The sequence below is a fragment of the Gadus morhua genome, chromosome 14 (genome assembly GCF_902167405.1).
Source record: "Gadus morhua chromosome 14, gadMor3.0, whole genome shotgun sequence".
Lineage (NCBI taxonomy): Eukaryota > Metazoa > Chordata > Actinopteri > Gadiformes > Gadidae > Gadus > Gadus morhua.
Window position 1 is genome coordinate 17907534 of NC_044061.1, and position 11355 is coordinate 17918888.

Here is an 11355-nt window from a genome sequence, read left to right on the forward strand (position 1 = left end):
AGCTCCACATTCTTAAGAAAGTTAGTTTCAGGTTTTTCTAGCATTTGCAGATATCCTGAATATGGTGAATATTGCTTTTGTCAGGCTATTGAATATAATGCTCAGTATTACTGAACAGATTTTGTTATCTCACTATTCACAGAAAATAGCGACGGTATTTTATTTTACATAATAAAAACGGAAACATTAAATGGGACATTTGTTGAAAAATGAAAAAATAAACCATACAAAGAAAGTCTTTACGAAGTTTAAAACGCATTATGTATTTGGTATTTTTAATCAGAAAAGATCTAACTTAAAATGATTATGCCTCAAGAAAATAAGTCCATAATGGGTGATGTTTCTTTAGTTAGTTAATTATTTATATGGTTATATTGTCTTTGATGAGATAATTACCATATTGGTAAAGCGATACATTCTTTATAGAGGCTATGTGAAGATATGCTCATGTGCTCACACAAACAAACACATTAATTAAATGTGCAACATATGACTCACTAAATTCAACATGAGCATTAAAAGGTTAGTACAGGACGATGGGTAATAATGGATGATGAAAACAACAACAACCAAATGTCTGCAATTCATTCTCCATACACAAAAACGTAATTGATAAGCAGTTTGTGTTCTGTATCTCTGTCTATAATACGTAACTGGATTGTGTTTTGTATTTCTGGATATAGGTAATGCAAAACTGAAATTTCATTTCGTATATATCATAGAGGATGTAGTTCTCATAGTAAATGATGCAATACAGAATTATACTTTATAGCATCATATTGTGGGCCTGGATACATGTTATACAGTTGACCCGTCTAAGACATACACTTGCTGGTAATCCATACATAATGATTATTAGACTGACTGGTATCCTACATCAAAAAAGGAAAGTTATCCATAACAATAAAAACATTTGATTGGTTTCACGATTGAATGTCTTGACCAGAAATCCCATTTTCAGAAACAGCCACTTCAGTTGAAGAACTCCTTAGAAATGGCCTCCACAAAGTTAGGCGCTGGCATGAGGAGGTCGAGGGTGCCGAGGAGGGTAAATAAATAGTAAGACGGTAGCGGTCTATGACAGACGCAGCAAACTTCCACTCGTTGCACAAAGGAAAAACCACTCGTTGCTCAGCATCTCCTCCTCGTCTTGGTCTCGGAAGCGCTTGCCGACGTAGTGCCCCCCCTTTCAGGATCTTTCCCCAAATCTTGCTCCAGGCTGCCCAGGAGGGACCTCTTGCCGACCTGGCCGGCGCCGCGTTCACAGCCCATCCCCGAGTCGGGGGGTGTGGTGGTGGTGGAGAGAGGCATGGTCTCCAGGCCCCTGAAGCCGATGTAGAGCGGGTTGCTGGTGGCCAGGTGGGAGGATGAGGAGCTGGCATTGAGGTCCACGCTGAACGGACTACTGCACGTGGTCTTGTTGTGGCGGCCCGGGTGCACCCTGGCCTCCCGGGGCGCTTCATACGCAGGAACCAGGCACACCAATTCAGCAGGACCACACAGGTCTGGGGAGGATCAGAATAAGTGTGTCTGTATGCTGATCTAAATTTGTCTGCATGCTGACCTCAATCTATGCTGAAGAGTTTACACTTTACAGCATAGAATAACCTCTAGGCTGTTAACTTGTTCTTATCATTAAGTACAAATGATTCAATTCTAAGTTTAAACTTTTCAAATTTCCACTTGCGTAATGTCACTTTCCTTCTGCAGCCAATTACTCCATTAAAAGAAAATTAATATCTGAACTACGAAATTCTCAAGTAAGTAAGTAAGTTGCTGAAGGGTGGTTGTCAGAAAGTAACTCACAAAAGACTGCCAGTAAGAACATTCATTATGTCTTATATATTTAAACATCGAATTTAATAAATGGAATAAGGGCTTTTTATTCGGTCTATTCTCTAGCATTTAGTTTCCATCACATTCATCTACCAGACATGATGGCATCTTTCTATAGCACAATAGGAGTGAACTTTACCTATTAAAGGGACTGAGTCGGAGGTGGCAGGCATGATCTCTGCCATGAGCAGCATGAAGACGGTGAGGGAGAGAGGAACCGTGATCCCTGAGAAAGATTGATCAAGAAGCAGTCATGCTCTCATAGTCCTTTGATGGCTGTTGAACTCATCACCATTGCCATGGAAACTGGTGTCGGGGAAAAGGCTTGAGCTGTTATGACTGGAGCAAATTAGTGGAACATAGACCACAGTGCTTGAAACAACACAACGCAAAGTTTCGAAATAGAAACTTCTCCTGCTCCTGATCAATCAGGAGCAGAATAATGAACATTACACATCCCTACCACAGCCCAACCTCAAGATAAAATAACAACATGCTGCTGCATACAGAAGAAACTTGTCGTTCCTGGGGATTTTGACCAATTTGTACTGTGCTACTTTGGTCTATGAATATTAATATGTCTTGTATATTTACATACAGGGCCGTAGCACCAAATCCTGGGCCCCTATACTATAGGTACTAATGGGCCCCCCTGCGCTAAGTTGTTGACGGGGGACGGGGGACGGGGGACGGGGGACGGGGGGGGGGGGGAGACGTGGCCGATAAGTAATTTATTTATTTATTTTTTTCATGGGCCCCCCCACTGCCTTTGGCCCCCCCACAAATGTCCCCTTTGTCCCCGCAGTCCATCGGCCCTATGTACATATAATATATAAATAAATAAATCAACCACTGTGCTCTATCAAGGAGGAGTAAGAGGAGAGGTTTGTTAAACGATTGCCAGTGGGGTGTACATCCTCCAAGGCCATGTTTATTATTCACCCGGCATCTGGCTGACAATGTCTCCGTGGGGTCTGTTGGATTACAAATTTGGTTTAACCTTGGGTAATGCTTCAAATTTGCTCCAAGCCACTTACCCATTTTTGCATCTTGCCTCCAGGCATTGTTGCTATGACTGAAAGCCCAACGATGACCATGGTGGTGGCAAAAATACTCAGCTACAAAATGGAGGGAGATAAGAGTATGAGAGTATATTAGACCTCCGTAGGGTCTGTTGGATTTATCAAATCATAAAAAAATATTAATCATTCATGACAACACACATCCACAAAAACACACACACACACACACACACACACACACACACACACACACACACACACACACACACACACACACACACACACACACACACACACAGATGACATGCAGACACAGGTGTGCACAAACACACCAAGATGTGCACACACGTATACAGACAGACAGACAGACAGACAGACAGATGCATGCACACACACACGTGCACACACACAAACACACAAATATGTGCACACAAACACACACAGACAGACAGACAGACAGACAGACAGACAGATGCGTGCACATATACACACACAGAGATGCATGCACCCAAACCCACACATGGTGTTTACCCAGGGAGATCTTCTCGCCGGAGGCTGAGGGCACCAGGAAGACCAGCGATGCCAGCGTGGAGATGGGCACGCAGGGGATGAGCAGGTTCAAGCTGTAGTAGAGCGTGCTCCTCCCCATCACCACAGCGGAGGTTATGTCCAGGTAGGGCTCCTTGCAGCAGCCATAGAAACGCTCGCTCTTACGGCCCGAAATCTCTGGGGGGGTGGGGTGGTGGTGGTGCGACCAATGAACGACCAGTCAAGAGATATGTACGATATAATGTGTTGCTGACCCAGTTACAGCCAAACTGCCCCTGTGTCTAAAATACTTTATGTTGCATGATAATTAGCATATACTAATTATTCATTAATAATTCTACTCTATTAAAAGATATACATATACTAGTTTGTATATTTTTCTTATCTGTTTATTATCTGAAATTTTGAAAATACTGGATGGACTGGACTATGGCCTTATGCCGCCAAAGAAATGTAGAGGTAGAAATCAACCAGGTGGGGTGTGGTTGGAGTTCTTTGCGTATGTTATGTAAGGATTTCTCTATTAGCTGGACTCCCTCATAAACAAGATGGTTCCTCTAAAGGGGCTCTCCTTTTAATAATCTTGTTTCTTATAAGTTGTACATAATGGATGAATATTGATGTGGTCCAGGGCCTTGCCCTTTGATGTGGTATGGTGTTCTTGGTTATGGGTGGGGAGTGGGAGGTGGATCCACCCGAGCCTCACAACCTGGGCTGCTTGCCTGTGCTACATACTCTATTTACTGACCCATCAATGTTTCATCACCAACGATATTGGTATTAAATATCAGTAAAACCAATTACAAAATGTATGTGTTTTTGTGTGGCGAGTGGTGGATTTTTGATTATTTTTGTAGCCTGTGAATCTTTTTATCATGTTTAGCTTTTATATGAAATTGTGGGAAAAGTATACATTTTCAGGCTTTTATAAATGCGTCTGATTCTAGAGATTACTATTCTGAAAGAATTTTGAGTCCAGGTCAATCTGGTGAGGAGAAATAAGCCTAATTCATGATTTTTTACAATATTGCACCTTTGGGTGCAGTACCACAAATTTGGGTTTATGGGTAGAGGGGTTATTGGTAACTGTACCTGAACATTTCAAGAGTTTTTGACTTATGGTATAGGCTGCAGTATGACTTTTACAGAATTTTAGAAAAAAAAAAAACGTCACAGAAACAATAGGGGCCAAGCAGCTTTGCTGCTCGGACCCCTAAAAACATCCTTGGATATAATATATCAGGATGTTTTCAGTGGGTTTCCTACCAATGTGCATGTGGCCTGTATCTAAAATGACACCTTAGTGTGAGGAAAGATCATGCTGTGCAATGGTCCCAGCCCGGTGTTTATGTTGTTATATTGATGAGTGAGAAAATCGTACTGATGCTGGAAATTCAAATTAACCAATCTGCTAACGGTAGCGTGAATTTAAACACATAGATTGGCGAGGTTCCCAGTCCAGACTGTTTGTGTCTGTTTGCAAACGTTCGCAGTGAACGCAAAGCAAATGGAAAACGATTTGAAAATGTTTTCCCTTTGTTTGGTAATTTGACCGCACCTCTGATTGGAATGAATGAGACATCTGCGTCTTTGGCATAGGCTCATCGTCTGGATTTTCCGAACATCTCCCAATCCCTATTTTAACTGAATATGGTATCCAAAGCATCAGACTCCAGCCATTCAGGTGGGCCACTTCCCACCCACTCTCCATTGGAAATGTAGCCTGTGTCCGCGTCCATCATTTGCAGGTCCAGAAACCAGCCCCATAGGTCCAGGAGCCAAACTTCGGATCACATCTCTTGACATCGAAAGGGAAACAGCGAAAATCAATATAGAACGTGCTCTAGAAGATATCCAGCCTCAAAGGAGGCGCATAACAAATTAGTTCCTCTCTTGGATCCAAACATCCAGCTCCCTACTGAGCTCCACACAAGTATATTACCAAACCAGATGCATGATGGGTTAAATATGTATAATGTGGTACAGGTGGCGCCCTGTTTTCTTCCAACTCTTCCCTGACATTTGTGACATTTGTGGTTGAGAAGAAACAGAGAGACAGAGAGAGAGAGAGAGAGAGAGAGAGAGAGAGAGAGAGAGAGAGAGAGAGAGAGAGAGAGAGAGAGAGAGAGAGAGAGAGAGAGAGAGAGAGAGAGAGAGAAAAGCTTAAGAGTATTCAAGCCCAAGTATCAGGGGGGCAGATTGCACACACACACACACACACACACACACACACACACACACACACACACACACACACACACACACACACACACACACACACACACACACACACACACACACACACACACACACACTCACTCACACACACAAAAAGAAAATACAATGCAGAATCCAATATACCAATAAGATGAAAGTGGGGAAAGAAATCCTTTGGGAGAGACAATAAAAAATTATGCTTTGAGATATAGCCAGAAGGAGTATGTTTGCTAATCTCTGTCACTCTTTATCGGTCTTGTTCTACATCTCCACCACTCTCACACTCAAATTAAGGTCTATTCTATCCCCGACCCCAACCCCCCCAAAGCCAATCTATTGGACACATTCACAACATTCAACTCATGTAAAACCACCAATCTGGTCTGGTAACATGGTGGGGAGCCCAATTACTGATGGCTTCATGCTGCCAGTAGCTTCAATTGACTCTGCAATCTTTCATTGAAACAAAGGCAATCAATAGACAAGGAATCTAGTGATGAAGCAGTTTAGCCCTTTATCGATTGAGATGGCGAGCAAGGGAAGGGAATGCAAGAGAAGAAGCAAATGGAAGGTAAGTCATTCAAAAGAATAAGAGGCACAGTGTTCACTACTGGTGTCTGGATTACTGCTTCATTCATTGTATTCTTCATTCTTGTGTTTATTTAAATAACTACATCAAAAGCAAAGCAGCGTGTATCCCGGCCTCTAGTTGGTGAGTTTGTGTGTATTGTGTGCATGCATGCGTGTGTATGTTTGTGTGCGCACATGCCTGTTTACATGTGTGTTCATGTAAAGTTATGTGGGTGAAGGAGAGGTCAGGTCTCCTGTAGATGAGTTGCCATTAAAAAGACGAAGGATGCAATTGCCTTTGCTACACTGAAAGAGACAGCTGAGGAATATGAGCAGGAAGTGAGAGGATTGATCTCCTCCTATGGTTTTCATGCAACATACACAAATGGCAATATGTGCTTTAATTTTTACTGTCTAAAATGGAATTCGACCCAATTTGAATAAATAAATCTTTAACCTTGAATAACTTATACGATTCATTGGGGGATTTAGTTCCATTCATGGTGAATCAAAAATATGTGTTATGGTAATCGTGGAGGAGAAGTGAACGTGCCAGGTAGACAAAGCAAAGTACAACTACAATAACAAAGCTGAAGGAAAATTATGTACAACTTTTGGAAACACAATTTGTGTGTTCCCCAGTGACCTGACACCTGGCGAGTGATCTGGTGGATCTCCGCTTGGAATTCTCAAACTCTTTTTGATAGTGAGAGCTGGTGCAGTCGCTATAGCAACTGCAATTCCAGTTGGTAAACTGTCAATAACTATACAGAGGGAACTTGGTCTAGTTATGGTTGCACTATTAAAAAAACTGAATACAAATAGAGTAATTAGTATCTTAAGTTACCGTGAATAGAAGCCGATTTTCTGTTAGCAACTTCCAAATGTTGTGGCTAAAGCATAGCCTAAGCTCAGGGCTCTACTTGAGCTAGTGAACATAAAATGTCACCTTGAATGAGGAATCAAAAGATTTAGGCCCCAACCCCTTAACATCGGAAGAAATAGTATTGGAATAGAAAGAAGAAATTGTTTTGGTTTTTGAGTAAAATGATTGCTTAAACATAAAAACTTCTCTCTATGGATCCGGTGCCCGAAAAACACACTTTTCTTAAACCAGGTCCCAGGGTGGATTCAAATAAAACGGACCTATGCGGCTTCGTGATACGCCTCTTTCGCACTAAATGCGTCCGTCGACGGTTTGACCGAGGGCATGTCTGACGTATAGGGGACTAGTCTTTGTAGACGCAGCCTAGCCAATCAAATTGCTTCCTGCTACAAAGCCGATTTGTGGATAGAAATACAAAAGATGACGCAAACAGGTGGCTAAAAACAATCCTATTGATTCCACATTTCTTTAGAAAAATCAGTAGTCGCGTGGAGTGTATTTGTATAACTGCGATCTGATTGCCTGACGGATCTGTCGCTGCCTGAAAAGTTGAAATTTTCTCAAGTTTTTGATGCAGGTCACCGAGCCGAATGGACGGACAGACCCACAATGCATTTCGCGAGCGCCCCATGCCAATTAAATGAGATCCGTCGACGGACGGAGGTAGTCTATTAGCCCGAGAGAGGCTAGTCGCCACGCACATCAAGCCCTGCCTCCCACCATCATTCGACCCTCACCAGTTTGCCTACAGGGCAAACCGCTCCACTGAGGATGCTATTGCCATCGGCCACCACTCAACACTGAGCCACCTCGAACACTCAGGTAACTATGTAAGACTACTCTTCATAGATTTCAGCTCAGCCTTCAACACAATAATCCTGGACATTCTAATCAATAAACTCTGGACTTCCTGTGCGACAGACCAAAGCACGTTGGATTCGGCCCCAATCTCTCCTCCCCCTCACACTCAGCACTGGCTCTTCCAAGGGCTAAGCGCTGAGCCCACTTCTGTAAGCATTATATACATCTGATTGCTCCCCCTCTCACCCCTTCAAACCTCATTATAAATCATCTCAGGTGGAGATGAGACGCAGTATAGAGAAGAGGTCCAGCAGCTGTCTACATGGTGTGCCTCCAACAACCTGCTACTGAACACAAGAAAAACCAGGGAGATCATTATAGGCTTCAGACGCAACAGTCCAGCCCCTGTAACACTCCACCTGAACGGCAAATGCGTGGAGAGGGTTCAATCATACCTCAGAAGAAATCTCATGGCCCACAAACACAAAAGCAATAACAAAGAAGGCCCAGCAGCGACTACACTTCTTGAGAATTCTCATTAAAATCCACCTCGAACAGAAGCTGCTGGTGTCCTTCTAACAGAAGTCATTCATTAAAGCTTACTCACTTATTGAATCACGTATGCAGGGAGTACGGAGCAGACAGGAGGATTCTGCAGAGGGTCATAGGCAGAGCCCAGAAGATCGTAGGCTGCCCTCTGCCCTCCCTGGAAGAGATTGCTAACTGCCTAAATAGGAACAGATCCATCCTCAAAGACGCTGCCCACCCTGCTCACTACCTGTTTAACCTGCTTCCCTCTGGTAGGCGCTAGAGGTCGATGAAAGCACACACCACCAGACTAACAAACAGTTTTTACCCCTGGGCTAAAAGATCATTTAACCAACAGTAGTCAATACTGCCCACATCCCACATCTCCGTCCCCCCGGGATGAAGAATCACACTACCTCTGAACATTATTTTTCTAATAGGATGTAACCTGCTGCTATTTTAAACATTTGTGCATTTGTGTGCAGGAGGGTTTGTTTTGTCAGGGAGGGATGGGTAGATGTTAGACAGTCTTTGTCTGTGTCCCGCGTTGCATACCCTGTATGAATTTTAATTTTAATGATTTTTTTTATCATTATTGTGTAGTGCATTAGCATGCCCATTCCATCCTGACATCATTGCTCCAAAATATTTCAGGGTTTTGAGAAAACAGTTAATTTACAAAAGGTACTCTTAGTTCATCATAGAAGGGACAGTATTAAAGAAAATGAGATTCATTCTCCACTTCTTGTAAATCACTAAGTTCACAAAGTCTCTGTTCCTCTGGGATATTCTTAAGTCTGCCGACCTCAAGTGCCAGGGGAAGGATTCCCATTCTTAATGGGCAATCAAGGATCTCTGATTTCTTGGTAAATTTGTTTTAACATATAATTCTGTTTCATAATTATGCTTGATTTGTACATATGTCTGTAATTTCGGTTTTAACATTAAATCATTTATCCATTTTTCATTGAACCGGACAAGTAACTTTTTTCTAATTTTGTCTATGCTGCATGATAAATTATTTCTATAGATATACTGAAAATCAGCTTCTTCAACAACAGCATGAATCTCTGCGGCCCATGGAGGGTCCTGGACTTTATTCCAAAGGAAAACTTTCTTAATTATCCTGTCATCTGACATATTAATTAAACTATACCACAGTCTAATCATATCACACTTTCTTCTTATTGTACCAGGAATCCAACCCATGTCACCCTGAGCAGCCAAAGAGAGAACATATTTATGAATACCCAGAAAACAACCTATAGCTCTGTTTTGCATTGCATCTGAAATCCTTCTTTCTTTAAATCCCCATACCCCAGCAGCATATACACAATAGGGGAAACAGATGCATCATAAAAATTGAGAGTAAGTAGAATAACCAAGGTCTTTACATATTTCTTACTTGTTTACAACAGAACCGAAAGCTCTGCCAGCTGAATCCGCCAGGAGCTTAATTCCATTTTCACAATTCATAAATTCATCAAGTGGAAATCCTAAATATTTATAAACAGATGCATTTTCCATTGGCATATCAGAAAAAAGATTTCTCACCTCTTAGGACGCCTTTTTTTCTTACTATGCATTGTTTTCCCAGATTATAGATTTTTGAAGAAGAATTTTTTCATCACATTAAATAGATTAGGGTTCAAATTGACACTATAACATTCATGTGGGCTATGTGGGGTAGATAACAACCAATCCAGTCTCTTTTATCAGCTGTAATACGTTATAAAGGGAAAATATGACACATTGGAGTCCTTTTCCTCCTGCCAGAAAATTATCTCAAGCCCTCTCTTGGTACTGAAATGTTTTATTTGCCTTAAAATGAGTTGAGAACATTCATGAGTATCAAATGACATAGATTATATCCCATCCAGTGTCTATTACCAGCTGAAACACATTGACATGGGTAAATATAAGACATTTCAGTCGTTTCCCTCCTGCCAGAAAATGATCTGAAGCCGAATCTTGGTACTGAAATGTTTTATATGCCTTAAAATGAGTTGAGAACATTCATGAGTATGAAATGACATAGATTATATCCCATCCAGTGTCTATTACCAGCTGAAACACCTTCACATGGGCAAATATAAGACATTTCAGTCGTTTCCCTCCTGCCAGAAAATGATCTCAAGCCGAATCTTGGTACTGAAATGTTTTATATGCCTTAAAATGAGTTGAGAACATTCTTGAGTATCAAATTACATAGATTATATCCCATCCAGTGTCTATCACCAGCTGAAACACCTTCGCATGGGCAAATATAAGACATTTCAGACGTTTCCCTCCTGCCAGAAAATGATGTCAAGCCGAATCTTGTAGATAAAATGATATTTCTGCTCCAAACTGACACTATAACATTCCTGTGGGCTATATGGGGTAGATAAGAACAAATCCTGTCTCTTTTATCAGCTGTAATACGTTTTAAAGCGAAAATATGACACATTGGGGTCCTTTTCCTCCTGCCAGAAAATGATGATACTGAAAAGTTGTGTATGCTTTAAAATGTGTTCATAATAATCATGAGCATCACCTGGCAGAAAATGATCTGCAGCTGAATCTTTTAGTTAAAATGGTATAATATATACAGCTTTTTATTTCATCACACTAATAATCAGTTTTTGTAGGAATCCAAACTTTTGGTATAATTACAAGGAAAAATCTCTGAACTTTAGAAAATATTAAATACAGGGACAAGTGAAGCTCTCATGTGATTTGCTGAAAATGAGGAAGACATTTGATTGGCTAAATAGCTCCCTGTTAAAAAGAAATGTATTTGTTAATCAAACAATATCAAGGGAGTCTGATGAACCACTTATTAATGCAGAGTCCACACCACAGACAACACATTGTTGTCTTGTTCTGTCTTGTTTTTTTAGCCACTCCCTCCTTCGCTGTGAACTAATTTCCCCTCTTGGGACATTTAATAAAAAACCTTGAAGC

At 41.4% G+C, this 11355-nt stretch overlaps 1 pseudogene; it reads right to left on the minus strand.

Moving 5' to 3' along the window:
• Positions 1-154: 154 nt before the first annotated feature.
• LOC115558939 (neuronal acetylcholine receptor subunit alpha-7-like) lies at positions 155-5363 on the minus strand (annotated as a pseudogene).
• Positions 5364-11355: the final 5992 nt, after the last annotated feature.